Source organism: Vespula vulgaris, chromosome 11 (assembly GCF_905475345.1).
Source record: "Vespula vulgaris chromosome 11, iyVesVulg1.1, whole genome shotgun sequence".
In the NCBI taxonomy this organism is placed as follows: domain Eukaryota; kingdom Metazoa; phylum Arthropoda; class Insecta; order Hymenoptera; family Vespidae; genus Vespula; species Vespula vulgaris.
The window spans coordinates 285,198-304,315 of NC_066596.1; positions in this window are offsets into that span (position 1 = coordinate 285,198).

Below are 19,118 nucleotides of genomic sequence, written 5' to 3' on the forward strand. Positions count from 1 at the left end.
TTGCTTTTCTTCTATTAACAGTACTGCTTTGTTTACATTCGCCATCGTATATATTGTAACGTCCCATATACCGATATAAACTCTAATAGATAATTCTTCTACTTAGTATATTCTGTCGTAAGACAAAATTTTTTTGATGATCAATCATCAGACTGTTAAACCATATAGACTTTTCTTCAATAGATATTCATATATCTTCTAGTGAAACAATATAATTGCTCCATATGGAGTCTCTTCTGGTGCGCATAACCACAGCAATGCACTGTACACCAATAATTCTGCATTGGTGTTTGGCTAATTCGACAGTCGCCTCCCACATGCCGTCGAAGTGAATACTGAACGTGAAATAAACTGCTAATCCATATCAAAGATCAACGAGATATCGTTCAAAAGTAATTGATGGTTGATGAAGCTTAACTGCATAGTTCTTGATGCGTTCCAACAAAGATAGTTTCATTGCGTTAAAGATTAAAAATAACATTTGAATGACAAACAATAATAGACAGCGATGAACGAAACAAATTAGAAATCAGATATCACTTTTAAATATACGGTCTCGTTGCCATGCAGATGAAGACAAGCAGGTAGCCTTGTAGTGAAAGTTGTTCTACATAAACGAACACTGATGCGGAAGAAAGATACAGTGTAGTTTACGTCGGTAGTAAAAAAGACGCTAGCGATGATCTCTCCGGAGTAGGTGAGGCTGATAAACGCACTTCTGCTTTTATCGGCCTGAGGCTTGACTCGTTTGCTTCGTTGATAATAAATAAAGTTGTCGGACCAGAAGATGGCGAGAAAGTAGTTTGCATACTTCTTAATGTTTCTCTGACAATTTGGACATATGAAACTTGATGCATCACACAAAGGAGAGTGATCTTGGAACTCACAGGTGGTCAATGAGACGGACATCGAATGTTGCAATCAAAACGGGGACAGTAAACTACCACAGCCTAATTAATCTACATTGAGCCATCTGCATGATCAGCGTAAGAAATGATTTTTCCTTGATAGTACCATCAAGCCAAGTGATGCACAATAAGAACGGCCATTCTCATTAATGATGAATAATCCCAGTAATGGGATATAATCTGAGAGAGTAGTTGAGTTGTAACTATAATAAGTATCACGCGAAATGACCGATAATTACATTGATATTTACTGGAAATCTGTAACTGCCAATATCAGCAATGGCATGGAACTTTAATGTGGCGTTTTTAAATGATCCTATCGCTACATTATAACGAGAGTGCATATAATTTAATATATTTGTTTGCATGAAGGTCATATCTCTACCAGTGACTTAACGCAGAGGATTCATTCATTAACATTTGATTCTAATACTTACTACACGCTTATCCCGTCATGCTCGTTCGATTTTATCTGGGCATTTTTTTGGTATTTTGTGGAAATGTGTCAACACTCATAGTACTCGAAGCACTTCATGCCATTATCTTTTCGAAGATAACAATTTTATTTTTCTTTCAACAAACTATATTATGAAAGATAAATGTTATATCTTAATAGTAAAGTCCAATTTCTTGTTAATTCGTATGTATACTTTATTTATTTGCAGTCGAGAAAAGAAATTAAGCTCTCTAGTAAAGGATCGTATTTCAGTAACACCTAATTTTAATTTTTTCATTTTGATAGCAGCTCTTGAGGAAATTAGCGGAAATGTATTTGACAATATTGGCAGCATCACGTTTTCTACTTTAACTTAAAAATATTTCCACTGCAATCGTAGGTTCAGTACAATTTCTATTATTTAGTAAAGTAAATATTTTATTTATTTTGGCTTCATTTGCAGATTCATACAAATTTTTAAAAGACCAATCTTTTTTTCTAGATGTCTTTGAAGTATTTTTATGATACTTAATTTACAGAATTAAAGATATTTTTATGTCATATTTTTATTTTTATATATCAATTATTTGTTACGTCCCGAACGGATAAGAATTTCCAGATATTATGTTGTCCCCGAAGAGCTTCTATCTCACAAGATTAATTTTTCTTTTAACTTTTCAGCCTTTACCCATTATGCGTGATTATGGCTTAGGATTGGTACTGATGCAATGTCAAACGGATTAATCGTTTGTTACTTCATGCTTTAATCTAACTCCATAATGTCTGGTTCTTTCCATCATTCGGCGCGTTCCGATACGAATAAAGTATCTTTAATTCTCAAATACTTTAGAATTCTTGAATCTGATGTAGAGTATAAAAAGAGATTTATTTTTGATATGGCCCTACAGATAAGCCGATAAATAATTTAATTTTTTTTTTCTGTTTGACACGAATCGAACATATCATGTGTGATTTGCTCGTTAATTCTTTCGTCGTTTTCTATTGGCTATTTCGTTTTATCCAAATCGATTTCTAATAATTCTGTCTGAAAGAATCTTTGCATCCGTGCAAACATTCGCTGTAACTGATTTTTTTTCCTGGTACGTCGCGTTCTGGGTATTGGAGATTGACGAATGGATATTGAATACGGATGGATAAATCACTCGTGTGACTATTCAGCACTCTGAAGTGATTTTGGAAAAAGAATAATCATTCGTGCGCCTGCCCGGCACTCTGAAGTGATATTAAGAAAAGGCTTTAAATTGAATGGTAATTTAAATCAATATGATAAATCTTTGCTCAGAATTCTCTCTCTCTCTCTCTCTCTCTCTCTCTCTCTCTCTCTCTCTCTCTCTCTCTCTCTCTCTCTCTCTCTCTCTTTCTCCCTCTTGGAAACTTTTCTTCTCAGAAAATCGTCAATTGTTAGGTTAAATTTATTGAAGAAAGATTCAAAAGGAAGTGTTTATAAATGACGCAGAGGGTATTTGTTAAAATACAACATGGAAGTGACAATAACAACATATAATTAAATGAATCAAAAGATGATACAATTAACACTTTCATTTATGCTAGTTAACAAGTAAATTTTCATTAGATTAATAGGCTATGATTTAACTGCTATAAGAATATTTATAAGAATAATATAAAGATAACCGTGCATAATATTTTATGTTGACTTATAACCGAATCGAAGAGGTAAATTAAGGTTTAGCGAAATACTAAGATAATGATTTTGATATTGCGGATGTAGCGAAAGCTTTTTTTTTATATATGGGATTGATTAAGCTAATTTCTGCATTTTTTCAAAAATATTTTTTTTTGTCTTAGTTACCATTTATCTACCAATTCTGCCAAAAGTATAACAGTTTTTTCTCTGTGTTATAGTAACGTTTCAAAATAATTTTCTTTTTCTTTATCAGACGTACAGTGATCTATTATTTTATCCAAAAAGTTTTATTTTATATTAATAAGAAAGTAATAGATGGACAATATTTTATGTTTCACGATCCGTTTTGTTCTGTTACTCCATCTTGTCCTTTTTCCATTTCTCCAGAAGCTGCATAATGCTATCTTTTCAAAATTTATGGGGTTAACTAACAAAATGTCGTTGTAGGTACATTTTTATGTCATTTATTGTATTGAATTTTTTACCGTGAAGGGAACTTTTTAATGAAAGAAATAAATAGTAATCATGCAAGATAATATTCGAAGATAATATGGAAGATAAAGTAGAACATCCCAATCAAATAATAACAATTTGTTACTAATTGTTAAGGATACATGGGGTTTAGCGTTATCATGTTGGAAACGATGATGAACAATTTGACAAATTAACTAAACGAGCAATACTTACATAATTAATTTATCCTAATTCTTTATTTGAAAGTAATATTACGATAAGTACATGTGTACAAATCGGAAATTTATAAGATCGGCAACATTAAAATAATAAATAATAAAATAAACATTACGTGCATTAGTACAAATGTAATATGACGGTACGCTATTGCAGTAATAACAAATTGTCTGTTTAAGAAATAATAAATAAATAATCTACATAAATAAACTTTCCCTGTTGGTATAGAACAAAGAATATGTTTATCTTGAATATTGACGATTGATGCGTATCTTATGAAGTATACGATAGAAACAATTGCAGCTGTACATATGCGCTTATAAACCACACCAAATAAAAGCCTTTACTAGACACATATATGTCCGATAAAAATCAAAGGGTTCATATATTAGAGTTAATGAATGTAGCTTTTTTGTATAAAATGATTAATTCGAATTCGTTTTCGCTTTTTTAATACTTATATAATACATATATAACTTGATCGTTATATTTTTATTTCTTTTCAGTGATCATTTTGATAGATGATATAAAAATTATATAATGATATATCTATTAAGTGGAAAACAAATCTTTTAAAACATTTTAGATATTTTCCTAACGATTTGGTTGTACTTAAATCCACGACACTATCTATTGAACCCATCTTATTGTTGTAATCCACAATATATTTTACTTTGATTTTGGACAATTTTGTCAAGTTATTCCTTCGTTAGATCCCTGCCATTTTAATTTCACATCTAGCATCACTCAGAAGCATCCACAGATCTTTTCTATCTCGCCACCTGAATACCAATAAATTATTTGTACATTGGTATTCAAATTCTTTTTTATTTACATTTTTCTTCATACAGGGTATTCTGCTTTGACTTTTCCAGACTCGTACAGATACATATATTGGTTTGAGATTTATAGATTCTGTTTTTAAATTTGGCGTTAGTAAATTTTACAGTATGACCCTTTCCAAGATATGGAAGTAGAAGTGTCATAACATTTGCCAACTGTCAAATAGTTGGCAATAGTTTTAGTAGAGTTTCAAAGAATATTTATATTTCTTCTAGTATAGATTATAAAATCTAATATATATTCGTCGTACAATCAGAAAGTATAAGTGATTTGATATCAATTTTGTTTTTTTTTTTTTTTTCTGAAAATGATAAATTGTTTATCATCGATATTTGGATAACAGAAGACTTTTATCAATGTACAAATCTTTGCATTATTGCTTTATACTATTACTATTGATATCATTATTGATATTTTGCTAATGAATCGTTATTTCTTATATTATTATTATTAAAATGTAGCATTTGCAATAATATCGTATATCTATTTCTTATCGTTATTTTTAGAAAAATGTTTGTTTTTACCACTTTATCAATCGAGCAATACTCATTTAGAGCGAATTTCTTTATCCTTTACATTGACATTAAAATAACTACAAATACATACATATCACATGGAGATATGTTTCTTCAAGAATTTATATGTGAATGCATTTTATGTGCAGTATTTTATTCCACAAATTTGAAATAATTGTCTGTTTCTTCTGTGAAGTATAAAATCAACTCTTCTGAATAGAAAAGTTGGAAAACATTCAATGGTATGGATTCAGCAATTAAATTTCTTTTCACTACGGAATTTTAATTGTCAAATATATGCTTTATGGATTCGAAATTAGTCTTCGAGAACAACAAGGTTGAAGATATTTCATCGAAATCAAAATTTTCTATATTTGGATTTGAGTAAGTATATCTCTTTATTAGTAGATGTACCCAGTATTCTGTATTCTGACCTACTGTAAATTTTTTCTTTAAAAAGAAAGTTCCGTCCTCTCTTATTTAAACTTTGACAACGTTCGTGAATTCATACATCTGTATTCACAATTTTATATCGCCCTAATTATTCTTTACCTAAAAAGTCTTTCTTACTTGTGCTGATAACTCGCGCTTGCAGTGAGATATGTTGTGGGTGGAAAGAAATTATATGATCAATACAGCGGAATACTACACCTTTATATTATAGGAAAGTTTAAAAAATTAACTCAATATTGATTGATCTTTAAATTCATGATTAAATTTTTTTCTACTCACATTGTATTCTACTCGTCGTAAGGATAAAAACTCTCAAAGGAATGACGGGCTTGGATTCAATCAATCTCTTCAAAATTAGTCTTTATTGAATTGAAAAATTATATAATGTCATATAATTTCCTCTCATCCTGTACATGACAATTGAATAATTTGTTATTTACAGTTAAGGGGGTTTCATTGAAATTTGCCTCCCTGACTAATGTTAGTAACCATTTGAATGTTAGTAAAGTCTATAGTGATCAAACAAAGATTCTCAAATTCTGAATTATCTCTACAGTTTATCGAAGTTTCTTTCGCTGATATAGGCTTAATAGATATACTAAAGAAGTAACTGTTTTTTTTTTACGAGTCCTAGATATATTAGTGAGTATAAAAATATTAGTGGTAGAGCAATGGGTGTAGAAAAGGTTGAATTGACCTCACTTTGTCTTAATACTTGTTTTGTCTTCAATCAAAACAATCTAATTCTTTCCGAGACAAAATTGATGGCTCTCGTAAGCCTAGTGTTAATCAGATTTTCCTTTGTTTATGATAACATGGATTTTATTCTTGGACATTAAAAATTGTCCATAAGATAAAAAAAAATTGTTTTTAAAAAATGGAAAAAAACTTGTTTTTTACTAAAACGAAAAACGGTTTTTTATTACGAATGCCATTAAAGTTGCAGTGGATAGTTTTCACGTATAACCATTTGAGATTGTAAATTGGTAGCAAAAAAGGCATTTTATTACTTTGGTAATCGTGGTGTATTCACGAAAATTGGTTATGTGCAGAAATTAAGTGAAACAATTATGTGATTCAAACCAATTCAATATTTGATTTATATTCAATGTCGAGATTGATTTTGAAAATAGTGCAATAGAGATCATGTTCATAATCTGAATTGGTAAACATCGTTGTTATGAATCGTTGGAATTAGAATTTAGAAATTTTATCAGGTGTCGATTTTTTGATAAAATTTAAATAAGTGGTAACTCGATTTAACACCAGAAATTTTATCGGCACATGTTCTTCTACAATTATGACTCCAAGAAAGAAAACAAGATTACTTTCTGAATTTTTCCATAAAATTGGATTATCATTGTCAAATTCTATGATCAAAAATGTAAAAATTATTTTTTTTATTGAATAATCGATGAAGATTGAATAATCGATCAATCAAATTTACCTAACAAGCGTCATTTTTTGTAAAAAGTTGCTTAGGTGTAGCTAGAAGGTGATACTTGACACATTTCTTTATTGAAACTACGCGCTAATCAACTTTTTTCAAGACTTGAAACTTGAAACCATAAAAATTCGTATGCCTCCAACCTATAATAATTATTTTGTAAAAATTGTTTTACGAAATAGAAATAAACTCGAAATACCAATCTATAGCTGTAACAACAGTACTTGTAAAATTTCGTTGCATGTAAAAGAACGAAAGAGAATCTGGACCAATTCATTAACATTAGTATCATATTAAGACTATGTAATATCAACTAGTAGGGACCATTTGCAATTAAATGGAACATATGCTACGACATGCCTTCTTTACCAAAAACTTGATGGATATATCTTACGATATTTCATGAGTTGATGACAAAAATTGTAAAGGAAAAAAAAAATAATTGCTTCTTCCAAAAGAGAAATAACCACGGCGATATTTGTTTGTTTCACCGTCATCGCAGATAATTCTTAAACTAAGCGATGATATTTAAAATAAAATATTCGCTGTCATATATATGGGAGTCTGAAATAAGTACTGGTTGTTTGGTGATCGCAAATCTGCTCTCTGCGAATATGCATATATAAAAATTTTCAGCGGATTAATTATAAATACACGAATGCTATTGTAGAAAGTTTTCGTGATAGTTTTGATATACGTGATTTAAGATATACATGATTGATCAGCGACGAAAATAGCATTGAAAATGAAAAAAAAAAAAGAAATGTATGTATTACCGTATTGCTATACTGATAGAAAAAGCTAAACGTCATAATCACGTTTATCAATCGATTGTAAGCTATATATTTAACCCGTATTAATTCGCATGTGACAAGGAGTTGTGAAAAGTACATGATTCTTCCAACTGATTAGATTATGAGTATACGTCATTGTGAACAACTGTTTTAAAAACTTTTAGAATTTTTGCTTATTTTTCCATGTCCTTTGAGAAACTAGCAAGAAAAGCAACAAAATTCCGTAAAAAGTATTCTTATTTCTTTGAAAAATGTCAAAACTTCTTTTCAAATAATATAATGTAATAGAATAATAGTATTAGTATAAAGATTTCAACTTTTACTTTCTCTACAAGTGGTCTACAAGAGTGATTCCTCGTCTCAATGAGTTAGTCGGCCAATGTTTAATAGAAGTTGTGAGAGAATACAATCAAGGACAATACGTTCAACTGATAGCACTCACTGATTTTTGAATATAGTCTTATAAATTTATTTGCATTTTTATAAAATGCGCAACAGACTTATTAACTGATTCTACGAATTTATTACTACGGTTATTAATTTTACAAAATGCAGAATACGAACTTAAAAACTAATCACGGAGTTACTAATTAATAGTCAGTTTTACAGAACGACAAATTCTTCTAATTTGTCATATTTTTGTAACTTCCACTTTTTAGACGTACTTAGCTTACCACCTTCAAAACTGCTAAGGATAAACAATTAATTTCTATTGGATCATAATATTATGATTCTGATTATTCCATAATTTAATAAGAAAATTCACAAGACGAAGTCCAACTGGCATAAGATTCAAAGAATTTATCGAAGGGCGTCTTTATAAAAAAAAAGATACTTGATATCGAAACTGTTTATGTCTCCAGAGATGCGCATAGGATTCAAAAATTATAGAGTATTGACAATGGCGCGATATGATAACAAGAATTTGATTTGTAAAGACATCCATTTACTTCCTGTTCTAAATGAGTCCTTAGGTTACGCATTTCTAACCTTCAGCAAAAAAAAATATCGAGCATGAATGAAAAAAATAAACGTACGTAGGACGTTTATTTAACGTAACATATCTTTCGAAGCTCTCCTACACTTGGAAAGCATTTATATAATCTATTTATAAAAGAATAAAGTTTCCGAATATGGTCAAAAATAGTTTCTAGTAGTTAATTGAACTTTTCCTCAATCTCCGATATTGTCGAAAAAGGATTTTGCTATATAATGATCCTAACAATATCGTCATCGATCAAAGATTGTTTCCCAACATGGCTTGTCATTAAAATCGAAATTGTCTGCTTCAAATTTTTCAAACCATCTTCTAAACGTTCTGTTGAAAACAAATTTCTATACGCTTCTGTAACATTTTTATCTTGTTGAAATTCATAAATAATGAATATCGTAAATGAATTTTGTCAATAGACGTTGTCATTTAACACTGATCGTACCGGCATTTCGTTATATCGATTCTTACCAAAACCGGTCATTTGACCAGTGTATAAATTTTACGTGATAAATGTTGTCTTTTTTCAGTTGGAATTTATTGTAAGAAATAATGTTGACAACGTAACTTTTAAATAATTATAAAATAACCACTCATTTATTTTCGTATTTATATATATTATACATAACATAAACTGAAGATCATAGTGGCAGTATTTATTTTACTTAGAAATAAATGAAGGATTGTTTTAATTTATTTAATTGCATTTTTTACAAACGATAGGATTTTCCTTACTACATTTACCGCAAACATATTTTTTACATATTATACAAAATTTAATTTTGTTTTCTTTGCACAATCGTATCTGGCATGTTTCCCGCGAATGGGAAATATTCCATTGGCCACTTGATATTTGTGAAATTCTTCAGTAAGCTCTTCTACTATTTGTAGTAGAAATTGTTGTCTTGATATATTTCATTACAGCCAAATCAAGTATGTTGAAAAAAGCTTGTACAGGCCATCTATTACATTTTGATTTGGCGCTGTGCTTTCTTGCCATTTGATCAGTGACATTGACGCCGAATTTGGTTTTGTTATAATATGCAACTGTTTCAGGTATTCGCTTTCTGTCGTTATTGATTTTTATTCTTTAATATTTTGAACTTAGTATTGTAATTTTTTTGACTGATTTGGATTTATAGATTGTTAGAGTATAATTATTTGTTTTGTAAAGTACTGTTGAAAAACGTTCCAATTCGTCTTTTGCTGATCTTGCTAGCTAGGATAATTCTCTTCTGTTACTCCGAATAGTCCCAAATAATATCGTCCGTTTTGCCAATAATTTTGTCGCCAGTGATGCACTCGTGAAAAAATTATCCGTCATAATGTTTTTCCAACATCCAGTAAATGATTCAACTATTTTGAGGACAACAAATTCACCGAATGGTATTGACGACGGTCGGGATTCTTCTTTTCCCAAATATGAAAAACTATAATGTATTTACTGCTGACATTCGATGCTAATCGAAACTTGATGCCAAATTTATGAGGCTTACTTATATATACTATGTATTGTGTAAATTTACATCTTACTTTTGTAGGAAATAGTTGCTCATCAACAGTCAAATTCGGGCTTGTAACTATTTTGTTTATACTCAATAAATCTGTTCATTACATGTAAAATTAGAGCAAAATCATGTTAAGATGTATGCAATTATCTATAGTTGTGATACTTAAGTCCATAGATAAGATTCCAGATAAAAAAATTTAGAAAATGATAAACAATTTGTACACTAGTCAAATGATCGGCTATAGTAAAAAACGGGGATGACAAGTTTTTCTCAGAAGAAACAAAAGAAAAAAAAACCAAAGGTGAGAAATTGATTCACAAAAGAATCTAAGACTTTATAGATAGTTGATGATAATCGGAAAAAATAACATATATGTATAAATTCAAGATGAACTCGTAAATCGGTCAAATGACTGGGCAGCAATAAATAAAAATTAGAGATCAGATGTTACTTTTAAATAGACGGCATCCGTTGCAGTACATATGAAAACAAGCAGGTAGTCAGAATATCATGCTAAACGTAGACCACATATGGCGCCACGTTAATGAAAATGTGAGGTATTTAATAACTATTTTCTCATAAACATTTTCCACCAGTTAAACTCGGTGCAAATCCAGATTGGCAGTTGAATCACAAAAGATCATGATGAACAAACAGAGATCAGACAACATGTGCGAAGTAATATGAGAGAGTAACTGAGTCAAAAGATGAGCCATTGAGAACAGTAAGGGTTGATTCTATTCTATTTGTAGTTGGACAACATGCCGAAACACGAACCTGGCCCAAAATCTGACTGGGATGGGCGATCTCAGCGGATCACTTGACTCAAGATAGCTCGTTTAATAAACTATAAAGCTCTTATGCAAACAACATAAAAGAAGCAACCCATATTATAACCGAAACTCAACAACTCGACGATTGAATCGTAATCTAGCAAAATGTCCTTAAAGGAAACAACAGGCGATAGTGATCGATAGTATTATATTGGTGCTAATGAAAAAGTGTCCAAGGTTTAATATCCAGGAGTAATATCAAACCCGTGAAGTACATATTTATCAATGTACCAAAGTCTAGCTAAATTCCACAAAAAAATATATTATCATATCTCAATAAAAATTCAAGAACTATTCCTTCTTAATCGAAATATATCAATCGATAGCAATCTTTAGTACTATCAATTTTTACCACCATTAAATTCTATTTATATAAAACATACGATATAACCTTTTGTGGCCTACTACAATTACAAAATTAATGAATTAACTTTAAACCTATCACCACTTATCACGTACGAACTGACTGTTATCCAACGAACTGACTGTTAACTTTTCCAACGCTACGCGTCTCTATTTATTTTTGCGCTATTTATTTTTCTCTTACTAAAGGATAGTCTTCTTAGGTTAAAGAAGTGCATATTGACAAAAGTTTAGAGTTAATTTAACTACCGATTCTTGCAGACGTTTTTCTTGCAGACGTTTTTCTATTAATTACTTTTCTTTAAATATATTTTTAAATATACTCCAAAATTCTGTCTTATAGCAATCAAGTATCACAGAATTGTTCACCAAAGAATTAATTATTTTATTCTTCGTGTTAAAACTACTCGCATTAATGTTCATTATTTCACGAACAGTACTATTCGATTGAACTATTTCTTCTGGTTTTATTAGTTTAAATCCAAGTTTTTGCATTATATTGCAAAATCCAGTATGTCTTCACAACGTATTATTTTGTTTGAAACTACATATAACATTAACTCTTTTTACTGTTTCCATTACTATGTTCCTTCGAATTGCACTATAATTTCTAACGCAGATTCATCAATTTCATTTATATTTTCTGATGCAAACTCTTTCGCTTTTTTAATAGTTATTTATTGTCTGTCGATAATCAGAGCCTGTAGCTTCTTGAACATTTTTTTATGCTATTCTCGAAACGCAAAGACTTTTTATTCGAATGACACATATAAATAAATGCACATTAAGGAATTTGATTTATATAATTTAACTGTCCTTATATACGAATACAGTGAGATTCTAAACTTTCAGTTTTAAAAAGACTTTCTGTGCAACCAAGAATATGTTCATCATAAACATTGACGATGTTGCGTAACTTTGGTATATAAAATAAAATTAATCGCCAGCTGCAGATGTACATCTATAGACCATACCGGTAGTCTTCGCCGAATGCATGTGTAAATCCATAATCCATACCGAAAACCTTTATCAGACGCACATATGCGTCCATAGCAGTTCAAGTATTAATATGACATAATTAATAAATTTAACTTTTTGTATGAAATGATTTATTGGAATAATCGTTTCCCTTATATTTTGTCATGTGAACTTTTTCGTTTTTCTAATAGTTAGTTGGCGTCCATCAGTAATCAGATCCCCTAGCAACATCGATCACTGGTTTCTTTCCTGCGCTTTCCAAAACGTGTCTTTGTTCGGATCACACACACAAATAAATGCACCTTAAGGAAATGATTCATATAATTCGATTGTCCTCATATAATTCGACTTCCGAACTTACTTTTATCTTTTCTTTTACATTTATATATTCCTCTCACATTTATATGTTTTTGAAAAATTATAGTGTATACAGCCTTTCATTATAATCTGATGTGTTTGTATTTTCTTACGGGGAATACATGTTTTCTGTACTCTGTGATCCTTCATATGACTTATTCGCATCTAAAGATTATATGATAGTCAAAATTGATAGTCTTCGTCAGACGCACGTGTGCGTCCATAGTCCGTTAGTCTTCATCGGACGCATATATGCGTCCAAAAGAAATCAAAAAGTTAATATAATAAAATTAATGCGTTCAGTTTTTTGTTTAAAATGGTTTATAGCAATAATAACTCCATTCTAATGCGAATCCTTTTGCTTTTTTCATACTTATTTAATAATAATACTTATTAATCAATAATAATAAATTAATTAGTCCACCGAAAATCAGATACCTTAGTAACAGATCATCATTTCTAAGATCTAAATATCTAATTATACACTATCATTACACGCAACAGTTTCACTATTTCATATCGTTCTAGCATATATGAAATTAATTTCTTTGATATTTCCACTTTATTTTCAAAGTTTATAATTATTACTTAATCACTCTGTTTGTATTTGCACGGCTACTAATAATGCTTATCAAAATACTTTTTATGATATTATTGAGAACATTTTGTCTTTCACCACTTTGATTCCCTCTACTTCTAAATCGAGTGCTATAAAATTCACATTTGATTCAATTATTTTCTGCAATTCGTTTCGTCGATCATCGTTTCTCTTTAATTTATGTCATAAATAATAATTTATTCAAGACCTCCTATTCTTATTAATACTCTTATTACTAGTATTATTCATAATATAGTCAATGACATCATTCAATATCATCAATTTCATATTATAGTCATTACAAAAATAATGAATTAACTTTAAACCTATTACCACCGTATAAACTGATTGTTTTAAAACTTTTTCATACAATCCTAAATGTTCAACGGTACACATCGTTATTTATCTTTACGACTTCTCTTATAATTTTGTCACTAAAGAATAGTCTTTTCGGGATAAAGAGATGCATATTAACATAAGTTTAGAGTTAATTTAATCTCAACTATTGAGTCTTCAGACGTTTTTCTATTAACTATTTTTCTTTAAGTATATTCCGAAATTATTGTCTTATAGCAATCGGGTATCGCAGAATTGTTCATCAAAGAACTAATTATTTCATTCTTCTTATTAGAACTACTCGCATTAATGTTTAATATTTCACGAACAGTAATATTCGGTTAAACTATTTCTTCTGGTTTTATTGATTTAAATCCAAGTTTTTGCATTACATAGCAAAATCCAATATGTCTTTACAACACATTTGTTTTGTTTGAAACTATATATAACATTAACTCTTTTTACTATTTCCGTTGCTATGTTCATTCGAATTACACTACAATTTCTAATTACTACATGTCATACTCTTTTTTGTATTTTTTTGTATTTGGGCGTTCCTGATGATGTTTATCTTCTTCATTATCTTCACACTTCTTGTGATATTATTGAAATCGTTTTATGTTCAATTTGATTTTCTCATCATTTAGATCATACGTTTCAATTCTCCTAAGTTTTAAATGTTTCATAACTTCTGTCAGAATTATTCAATAAATTAAAAATATTGTTGTCTTAATTATTTTAACTAAATAGTGTTCCATCTTCTTTTGGTTGAACTTTATCCATTATCATGAACATTTGTACGTATGCATTCGCATTCTTTTCATTTCTTCGCTTGCTGCTTACAATTTATGTTCCAAAATAACCGCTTCGCATCTTGCAATGATTGCTTCACTTTGTAGAACTTCCATTTCCCATACATCTTGATTTTTGTATCTACCTTCCCAATGGGTCAACTTCCATTAATATACTCACTAGTTCTATTTTCCTTCTACCGATTGACAAATTTATTTCTTGCAATACTTCTTTCAACGTCTCCATTATTAATCATCACCAATTTGTTGAATTTCTTGCCTCTATGTCATGCAAACAGTTGCTATGCCCTTTCATCTTTCTTTTTCCCTTTTTGAAAAGTAAAAAATTATCTAAAAGTCAAAGGTAGCGAACTATAATCAAAGAAAATAATTATGTGTTGTATTCATTATACAAGACTGTTACAAGTTTAACGAGAATTCATCAGAAATTACGATAATACTATTGAACGAATTTTCCATAACCACACAGACATCATTAAAATTTCACTTCTAAAAAAATTAATGATGCAACTCTGATTTGTAAATGGAATTATAATGAAATCTCTGGGCACAAGTATATACAAGCAGAAATTTAGAAAGTAGTTATGATGAAAATCAGATGCAAATATCTTCTTTACTTTAGTTATACTATTGTACTACCATATTTATTGATGAATAATCAAACAAAAGAAGAAATCGTGTTTTGGAAAAATCTGAGACTTTCATCATATAGAGTAACAAGAGTTGATGTAATTATAATCAAACAATTACATGTTTTATTGCAGGTAATATCAATCTTTAAGAATAATAAGCTTAATTGTATCCGTGCTATTACATGCTTCGTTCAATGTATAAAATTTTAATTCATGGACCACAAATTATCGCTTCTTCATAATTGCATAATAATTATGTAGAAGAACCTTCAGATGCCTCCAATAAAAATATAAAAAAGTTTCGTAAAGATTTCTCGCGATAAAGTTCCGAAGAGAAAAGCGTAAAGAATGTTTTATTGTGATCATTAATTTCATCTGATCTAATATTTTTAAAAATTGCCACAAACAAATTTAAAAGTTTTATGCTAGAAACTATAAATTTACTAATTCCTTCTTCAGTAACAATGCCAGAAATAAATAGTTACTATTGTCGATACATCTAAGGAGGATTCTAATAATTCGGATACTAATGAATAGATAAGAAATATATGCAACACATGTAACTTAGTTTTTAATTTATAGTATTGCCGTATACAATAGGAGATATTTCATAAAATCGCTGATTTTGAATCTATTTCAAACCTATTTTTATTATTTTTTATTATGCAACTATCTGCGATTTTAGTTATAATTTTAAATTTTGTTCATTTTTTCTTTTTCTGTGCTACAGATGGTCAAAATATTTGTTATCTTCTTTTTTTTATTTTTATTTTTATTTTGATTTTCATTTTATCATGTAAAATTATATACTCCTAACAAATATTTCAAACATATTATTTTTATATAATTTAAAGTTAAAATAACTTTAAATTCATAATCAACGAAAACTTGTATATACTAAATTTTAGCTAAATTTAATATTTTTTGATATATACATACACAGAGTGTTTCCAAAAATGTGGGTATAACTTCATTTTAGAGATAGAATCATTACGTTACGGTAAGAAATGAAGTTCATATAAACATATATGGCTAATATGACCTTGCTTCTGTATTATAACTTTTTGTCTTCTAGTAATTTATATGATTGTTGTCAGAAATAATTGTTGACCATTTGATCGGACCAGGTTTTTCTAAAGGACATTAACTGGTCAATCATAAAATTCATTTTAAAGGGAAAATTTACATGAACTATTGGAAGAAGTATCGCTCGATTTCATCAATCTTATGTAGTTTATGCATGCACCACCACATTTCAGTTGACTAGCGAGACAGTTTTTAAATGAGAAAGTTAAATTCCCTAATAAATGAATTGATTGTGGAAGGCTAATTAATTGACCAGCACGATCATCTAATCTAAATCCATTAAATTTTTATTTGAGGGTAGCTAAAGCGTTTGGTTTGCGATGCACCAATAAATAACACTGAAGAACTACGATATTGTATTCATTACATTTCCCAGAAAAACAATTTCCGCCACCACTTAAGCGATTTAAAAAAATAATAATTAAAGACATATTGATCAACCCGATCAACACCGATCATTGATTTTGTGTAACCGACGATTAAACTTGACATTTCGATTATTTTTTCTATACCTCCTTGTATAAATCTTCTAGTGGTTATTATATCAGCATTATGCCAAGTATTTAATAATGATACTATTCTCTTATCCAGAACTAAAAGCATTGTATTTCCTTTTTTATGTGCGACAGTCCTTTTTTCATAAAATTTTGGTTTCTTCAGAATTGTTGGAACATCTTTTGTGTTTGTTTTTGTAGTACCAATCAAGTGGCATTTCATTTTTTTTCATTCTTCAGCTAAGAATATATTAGTGTCGGTATACATATAATATTCTTTTGTGGTAGATATTCGGTTCAATAATTGTTGGTATAGATGCAGAGTAATTCTAATACTGAGCAGTAATCTGGCTTGCAAGATTTTTGTATGGAAATGATTCTCTCATAATAGGGAACTATGCTATACATATATATTTTTAATGAAATATTTTTGTTCTTTTATGATTCTCTTTATGGTACTTTTAACAAATTAATATTTTCTATTATTATATCATAATTCGAGAAACGAATGCATTTATAATGTGAAAACATATAATATTTATTGATTTTCATTCGTAAGAATTGAAACATAATTTAGATATGTTCTGTATTCTATGAATATTACAAACATGTTTTGAACATTTATTACATATTTCTTTATATTTATTATCGTTACCTGATATTATGAATATAACATCTAGTACGTTTTCGGAAGCTTGTACCACATTCTGTTTCTTTTCAATTTTCTGCATATTATTTCAATGACTACTGCTGCATGCTTATGATTATTAAAATTTCTTGGGTTTCAAATGTTATACCATGTCTTTCAATATTATCATTTCGTATTTCCTGACTGATTTTTCTAAAAAAGATCTTTGTCCTTATTTTCATCGAATAACTTTTCCATGTAAGATTTTTTGTTATCCATATAACATGTATAGTATAAACAGTCTATCATAAAGATCTTTGAGGATACTCAAAGATGTGAGCAGCGATTGTTTAGGGGGACAATTCGAAATTTATACCGTCAGATTAGAGGATATACATAATAAATTCAATTTCATTGATCGAATATCAATATATTTTGTGGTTTGGTATCATATCGGTATTTCTTTTAATATGTAAGAAATTTATTGTAATCGAATAAGATATATTAGAAAATAGAAATAGATCAGGAAGATATCAATAGATCAAAATGAGTGGAAATTAGATATTATGAACTATAAAACGTTTACGCTAGTTCAGCCTAAGTCATCGACTCGTTATACTCTGTTTTTGATGTCTCTTGAATGTCTTCTCGATATAGTTAGTACCTATGTCTCTGTTTTGTATCGCTTGCCAACCAACAAACACGATAAAACATACGTACATATAACCTCGGTAACTTGCTTACCTTACAAACATTAAATATTATTATTACATAACTGCTATTAAATAGATCTTTGTAATATTGATTTATTGTGCAGTTATTATATATAATTGTAATTGTTCTCAACTTTCACAAATCTATATTTTGTCATTATTAACAATATTTTTATTTTTGATTTACTTTGATAAATAGTAAGAATGTAATTGTCTGATTTTAATGCAGTGAGAAAAACAGAATCATTTTATCTTTGCATTCTTTTGTGAGTTTCGGTAACTCTCTTTTGCCCATATTGTCCTAACAAAAATTGTTTTTTATCTAAGTAATTGCTTTGCAACTGGTTACTAGTGAAAACGTTATCTATAATTATATTTCTTCGGTGTAAATATAGTTTAGCTAATTTAAAGGCTGAAAATTCCCCCAAAGATGTGGAAGATCGGGTTTCATCTTTACCTAAATATGGAAAACCATTTATAATATATATCTCGTTTTAACATCGATTGCCAACCAAAATTTTATACCAAATTTATGAGGCTTATTAAGTATATATTATGTAAAACGATATCGTTCTATGTATTCTATAAATATCGAATATTTTTTTTTTTTTTTTAATACTGTATATTCGTATCATTCCATCAATAAAAGTCAGCAAAACTTGCAAGAAAATAATAATAATGGTTTTTGTAATTTTGGTTCATAAAGTCCGAAATCTGTCAAATTGACTGATCCTATAAAGCTAATGTTAATATCGGTATATTTTCAAGTGTAGCTTAACGTTATTTGATGTCCATACCGATACAAATATTAAAATATATATAGATACTATACTGGTTTACAGAGAAGAATGTAATTTTATAAATAATATAGTATTGACTTATAAATCTGGAAATAAATAAAGAAGAATATATTGAAGAAAAAAATATACAGTTAATTCAGCATTTCCCAAATTAGTAAGATATTATTTATACAATTATCATGTAAAAAAAATGAAAAAAAGTGTTTGACGCTAACTTGAATACAAGGAACTGTT